Genomic DNA, 7,535 nt, shown 5'->3' with positions numbered 1-7,535 from the left:
GAAGGAATTGTGGGGGTTAGGGATTGCTGGGCCCTTTATTACCTTGGGTCCAAATGTCTGAGGCTGCAGCGAGTTGCTTGTGTGCTCCCACCTGTTACTGTTTTCTAGAAGGTTCGCCAAGCTTAGCAGGGCTGTGAATGTGCAGTGGAAACATCTTCAAAGGTCTATGGCTACTGTTAAGTAACTTGGCTTGATTATGAATTCTTTAGTGGTTAGCACTATATTTGTCCGGTCACCTAGACTTATTTACTGTTCATTTCCTTTCCCCATCCTAGCCTCATGTTGTCAATATTTCCATGTAGTTCTGTAGACTGATGTGTACAACAAAATGATTTTATTTTTTTTGCAAGCAGGAGGTAGAAAAACAGGCCTCTCATATTTTCTTGCCAATACAGTTTTGTTTGCAAAGTCCTAAGGATGTGAGAGCTGTAATTAAATGCGTCCAATCATAGAATACTATGTACAAGAAATAAAATCATCAGATCTCCAGTTAAAATCATGAAAGCACAGATAGGTAGATGATAATCTCTGCAGGACAGTATTGGCAATGTCAGGCTGGGTCAGAGGAAGGAAATGAACCAACAAATCTCCCTAGAGGAAAGATGTAATGCTAATCGCACCCCTCCCTGCAGAGAGTCCCAGCGGAAAAGGAAAATTAGCAGTTTTCACAGGCTACTTCTGCAAAACAAAATTCAGAACCAAATGCTGCAGGGAACCGTTTTCATTCTTCTGGAAAAGTTCCAAATTGAAAAATCTCTGGTCTCATGTGAGAAAATTGATGAAAGACATAGCACAGGGATAGAGTTCCCAAATCACTGTTGGCGTGGTGGAAAGGAACTGTCCTGGTTTGCTGAAATTAAAGACAGATACTTGATCTGAATCTTTGTGACTTCAGCTAATACATATATGTTATTCCTATGGTAGCAAAAAAGCGTCATCAACCAAATACTTGCTAAAAAGAACATAGAATCATAGAATATCAGGGTTGGAAGGGACCTCAGGAGGCCATCTAGTCCAACCTCCTGCTCAAAGCAGGACCAATCCCCAACTAAATCTGTGAATATGGTTCACAAAAAGAAGAGAAACGGATAGGCTTACTGCCTCTATAAGGGCAAACTACTGAAGGAGAAAGAGAGCATACTAATTCTTACTGTAACCTTTGCTGTATTCAGTTAGAGTCGACCTCCTGGCCCACCCAAGTAAATAGGCTCTGCAAAATCTGACTTGCCTGCCTGGTGCGAAGGTTGCGGATCTCTCAAGACATCTAGATAGACTAATGTGTAGTGGTGGGGAAGAGCTGGTGGTCGTGGTACATGTAGGTACCAATGACATAGGGAGGGATAGGAGAGAGGTCCTGGAGATAGGAGAGAGGTCCAAATTTAGGCTGCTAGGTAAGAGACTGAAATCCAGGACCTCCATGGTAGCATTCTCTGAAATGCTTCCAGTCCCATGCACAGGGCCAGTTAGACAGGTAGAACTGCAGGGTCTCAATACGTGGATGAGACGATGGTGTAGGGAGGAGGGGTTTAGATTTATTAGGAACTGGGGAAACTTTTGGGAAAGGGGGAGCGTATACAGGAAGGATGGGCTCTGCCTAAACCAAAATGGAACCAGATTGCTGGCACATAAAATTAAAAAGAGCAGTTTTTTAAACAAGGGCTGGGGTGGAGGAGCATGTGGTTCGGACAGAGACATCCCTTAGAGGAGGATCTACTAATGGAGGAGCACGTGGTTCGGACAGAGACATCCCTTAGAGGAGGATCTACTAATGGAGATTGTCTATGTCCTAGTAAGAAGGGGAGTATGGAAGATAAAATACAGGTTGGACCTAATGAGAAACAGTCAAATGAAAAAAAGTCTCATTCCATTATATCATGTAATGGGAGACAGCTAAAAAGTGACAAGTTTTTAAAGTGCTTATATACCAATGCTAGAGGTCTGAATAATATGATGGGTGAACTGGAGTGCCTCCTATTACATGAGGATATGGATATAATAGGCATTACAGAAACTTGGTGGAATGAGGATAATCAATGGGACACAGTAATACCAGGGTATAAAATATATCGGAAGGATAGAACAGGTCATGCTGATGGGGGAGTTGCATTATATGTGAAAGAAAGCGTAGAATCAAATGAAGTAAAAATTTTAAATGAACCAACCTATACCATAGAATTTCTATGGATAGTAATTCCATGCTAATAAGAATATAGTAGTATGGATATATTACCAACCACCTGACCAGGATGCTGATAGAGACTGTGAAATGCTCAGGGAGATTAGTGAGGCTATTAAAATAAAAAACTCAATAACAATGGGGGCTTTCAATTATCCCCATATTGACTGGGTACATATCACCTCAGGATGGGAAGCAGAGATAAAGTTTCTTGACACCTTACATGACTGCTTCTTGAAGCAGCTGGTCCTTGAAACCACAAGAGGAGAGGCAATTCTTGATTTAGTCCTAAGTTGAGCACAGGATCTGGTCCAAGAGGTGAATATTGCTGGACCGCTTAGTAATAGTGACCATATCATTAAATTTAACACCCCTGTGGCAGGGAAAACACCACAGCGGCCCAACACTGTAGTATTTAATTTCAGAAAGAGGAACTACATAAAAATGAGGAGGTTAGTTAAACACAGTACCAAAAGTGAAATCTCTGCAAGCTGCATGGAAACTTTTTAAAGACACCATAATAGAGGCTTAACTTACATGTATACCCCAAATTAAAAAACATAGTAAGAGAATAAAAAAAGAGCCACTGTGGCTAAAGAACAAAGTAAAAGAAGCAGTGAGAGGCAAAAAGGCATCTTTTAAAAAGTGGAAGTTAAATCCTAGTGAGGAAAATAGAAACGAGCATAAACTCTGGCAAATGAAGTGTAAAAATATAATTAGGAAGGCCAAAAAAGAATTTGAAGAACAGCTAGCCAAAGACTCAAAAAGTAATAGCAAAATTTTTTTTAAGTACATCAGAAGCAGGAAGCCTGCTAAACAACCAGTGGGGCCACTGGACGATCGAGATGCTAAAGGAGCACTCAAGGACGATAAAGCCATTGCGGAGAAACTAAATTAATTCTTTGCATCAGTCTTCATGGTTGAGGATGTGAGGGAGATTCCCAAACCTGAACCATTCTTTTTAGGTGACAAATCAGAGGAACTATCCCAGATTGAGGTATCATTAGAGGTGGTTTGGAACAAACTGATAAACTAAACAGTAGTAAGTCACCAAGACCAGATGGTATTCACCCAAGAGTTCTGAAGGAACTCAAATGTGAAACTGTAGGACTACTAACTGTAGTCTGTAACCTATCATTTAAATCAGGTTCTGTACCAAATGACTGGAGGATAGCTCATGTGACGCCAATTTTATAAAGGGCTCCAGAAGAGACCCTGACAATTACAGGACGATAAGCCTGATTTCAGTACCGGGCAAACTGGTTGAAACCATCGTAAAGAACAAAATTGTCCAGATACCTAGATGAACATAATTTGTTGGGGAAGAGTCAATACGGTTTTTGTAAAGGGAAATCATGCCTCACCAATCTACTAGAATTCTTTGAGGGGGTCAACAAACATGTGGACAAGGAGATTCAGTGGATAATAGTGTATTAAGATTTTCAGACGGCCTTCGACAAGGTCCCTCACCAAAGGCTATTAAGCAAAGTAAGCAGTCATGGGATAAGAGGGAAGGTCCTCTCATGGATTGGTAACTGGTTAAAAGATATGAAACAAAGGGTAGGAATAAATGGTCAGTTTTCCGAATGGAGAGAGGTAAATAGTGGTGTCCCTCAGGGGTCTGTACTGGGCCCAGTCCTATTCGACATATTGATAAATGATCTGGAAAAAGGGATAAAAAGTGAGGTGGCAAAATTTGCAGATGATACAAAACTACTCAAGATAGTTAGGGCCCAAGCAGACTGCGAAAAGCTACAAAAGGATCTCTCAAAACTGGGTGACTGGTCAACAAAATGGCAGATGAAATTCAATGTTGATAAATGCAAAGTAATGCACATTGGAAAACATAACCCATCTAAACTTATAAAATGATGGGATCTAAATTAGCTGTTCCCACTCAACAAAGAGATCGTGGAGTCATTGTGGATAGTTCTCTGAAAACATCCACTCAATGTGCAGTGGCAGTCAAAAAAAGGAACAGAAAGTTGGGAATCATTAAGAAAGGGATAGATGATAAGACAGAAAATACCATATTGCCTCATATAAATCCATGGTATACCCACATCTTGAATACTGCATGCAGATGTGGTCGCCCCATCTCAAAAAAGATATATTGGAATTGGAAAAGGTTCAGGAAAGGGCAACAAAAATGATTAGTGGTATGGTGCGTCTGCCATATCAGGAGAGATTAACAAGACTGGGAATTTTCAGCTTGGAAAAAAGACAATTAAGGGGGTATATGATAGAGGTCTATAAAATCATGACTGGTGTGGAGAAAGTAAATAAGGAAGTGTTATTTAATCCTTCTCAGAACTAGGGGTTACCAAATGAAATTAATAGGCAGCAGGTTTAAAACAAACAAAAGGAAGTATTTTTTCACACAATGCACAGTCAACCTGTGGAACTCCTTGCCAGAGGATGTTGTGAAGGCCAAGACTATAACAGGGTTCAAAAAAGAACGAGATAAGTTCATGGAGGATAGGTCCATCAATGGCTATTAGCCAGGATGGGCAGGGATGGTGTCCCTAGCTTCTGTTTGCCAGAAGCTGGGAATGGGCGACAGGGGATGGATCACTTGATGATTACCTGTTCTGTTCATTCCATGTGGGGCACCTGGCATTGGCCACTGTCAGCAGACAGGATACTGGGCTAGATGGACCTTTAATGGTCTGACCCAGTATGGCTGTTCTTATGTATTTGCACCACGTGGCTAGAGTACAGAATCCTTCCACCACCTCCACTGGAATGCCATTGGAGGTGCTCTGCAGCTGCTACAGCTACCAGTTCCGCTATGTAAAGACAGGGTTAGCTGGTAGATCCATGTAGCTATAGTATACACGGGTCATTGCCCCACACCTGCCAAATTCCTCTGCACTGCCCTGGCTGGAACCCAGGAGTTCAGCACCATGCTGTGCCTGGGTGCAGAACCTGCTCCGTGGGTTGTCCTTGGCTTTCCCACCCTTGCAATGGGGGAATCACACAAGTTCTGCTGCTTTTTGTGTTGGAGTGTGTTTGTTATTTTGTACATCGATCTCTCTCCTGATATAACAAAATACCATGTGTGATCAGTGGTTCTGTTGTCCTCTAATTAAAACTGGTGCAGATGTGCCAGTTACAGCCATGCAGGAGTTTTTACTGATCACAAAAGGGTAACGTATTGTTTCCTCCAAGCGGCAGAATCTTGAAGCATCATCTTCCAGCCTCCCGCAGGGCCCAGCTTTGAATGACAGCTCTACGCTCTGCCGAGAAAAATCAGTCTGCAGAAAACTCCCCACAGAATGGAGGTTTTCCCAAGGATTCAGCTGCCCCCGGTGGCCTCAGAGCAGACAAAAGAGAAAAGAATACCTGCCTCTCCGCTATCATGTCGGTGGGGGATGGTTTGCAGATGTGAGCTGTGCAAGGTCAGAGGTTAATAGAGATAAGTACTGTCCCTCTTGCCACTCAGCGGAGGAACACCCGACTTAGCGAGTGGCAAACGCTCCCCCCGGAGCAGTGTGCAGCTGGGCTAATGGTTGGTGACGGGCATCCTGTATGTGAGGATTCAAAGGGGTTCTGCTGTAGCGCTTCCTTCTCCTCTCTGAATGGCTGACTTTCCCTCTGTCTCTGCTGTACCCAGTGTGAACTGGCCAGGCTAGCCCGCTGCAGTGGGCTGGGCCGCTCTTCCCTGCTGGCTTGTGTGTAGGTCAGACCTGCTTCCCAGGAACGAGGGCTCTGATCCAGCACTGCTGTAGGGCACAAGCACCGTTCTGTCTCTAGGCATCTTGTCTGCATCTGGGAAAAGAAGGACATTTCTGTACACGAGCCTTTCATCTGTGCTGAAAGGGGCTTTGCAGCATGTTGACATAATAGAAGGTGGTTATTTATGTAATGGGAAAAGGGGTTGAAAAACCTCACAGGATTTTTGGTTTATTTTTTGGGGGGGGAGGTGGATCAGGGAGTTATTTTTAAAATGACGGTTCCTTGTTTTTCAGACATTTTGGGCTGATTTATACCAGCTGAGAATCTGGCCCTTTATATTAACAGATCTATGGCATGGGCATTTGTGTGCCTATAATACCATGTCGGATTAGCCAGGCATGTGTGACAGAGCGGAGTTTTCACACGTTTTTCATTTGATTTTTATCACTAGCTTGAGCACAGAAATTTCCATGCAATTAATCAGACGATGACATACATTTACTAGCAGCCAACCATTAATTCACTCATGGTTCTGATTATGCTGATGGCAAATGTAACCATTGCATGTGTAAAACTGAGCAAAAAGATGGAACAAGAGCTGAATTTCCTACCGACATGACTATGAGAAGCACATAGATCATCTGACTGTATAGAATGCCCGGGGTACAACCTTGTCCCAAATTTTATAGTAATACATAGCTGCTTCATTAGCCCCTAAAACTGACTCAAAAGCTATCGATAATTAAAAGCAATAACCAGTCCTAAAGTATAAATGTGCTAAGCCAGACCCTTTATTGTTTTTTGTTCATCATTCATTCCTATTATGGTAGGATCTAGGAGTCCCAGTCAAGAATTGGGGCCCCATTTTGCTAGATGCTGTAGACAAGTAGGGAAAGAGACTGTCCCTCTCCCAGACAGCTCTCAGTCTAAATGTCAGGCAGGATTCACATAGACACACACAGACATGTATCCCCCAGTCTCCTTCTGATCCCGATACTGTGGAAATGTAAGATCTGCAAAGAAGCCTCCGCTTTTCCAAACAAAGGCAAGACAAACACTGGAAACGGAAGTCTAGAAGTGAATTCACATCACTGTAGCAAGCCCAACAATTAGAATTTAAAATCCCTGGAGCAGAGATGGAATCAAAATGCAATCGGCCCCTATGAATAAAAACGTACCGTTGTGGCATGCTGAGAGCATCCTTTGAGGATCATCTCGGAAGGTGATTTATGCTAAATACAAAATGCTTTTCTGCTCTTCCCACCTGAAATTGCCAGAACTGAACTCTAATTATTTCGCTGACTGTGGCAGTGAAAATACAGCAATTTTATTGTGTGAGAAGCTTTGGTTTGCTAGCAGTCCCTTCCTACTATAAATCAATGATAGGCAGCTGCATCCACTTGCTCCTTGGGGTAGAAAAATATACCCTGCTGCTAGACAGCAACATAGGCTCCAAAAACATCATGGGATCAAAGGGCACTGAGACTTATCCCAAGCATAATCAAAGCAAGCCCGCCAGCTCTCCTGAACAGTTTGTTTTTTTTAGCAGTGGCCGTCCGTGTCTGTCCCAGCTGCAGGTGATGGATTTATCGGCATCATTTGTTCCATATCTTAGCTCATCATTAAAGTCTCTTCTTCATACATGAGCACCCTGATTGCAGGTATCTTCCTATAAATCTGT

The sequence above is a fragment of the Malaclemys terrapin genome, chromosome 4, assembly GCF_027887155.1.
Source record: "Malaclemys terrapin pileata isolate rMalTer1 chromosome 4, rMalTer1.hap1, whole genome shotgun sequence".
NCBI classification, from domain to species: Eukaryota; Metazoa; Chordata; order Testudines; family Emydidae; genus Malaclemys; species Malaclemys terrapin.
This window is presented reverse-complemented; position numbering follows the sequence as displayed.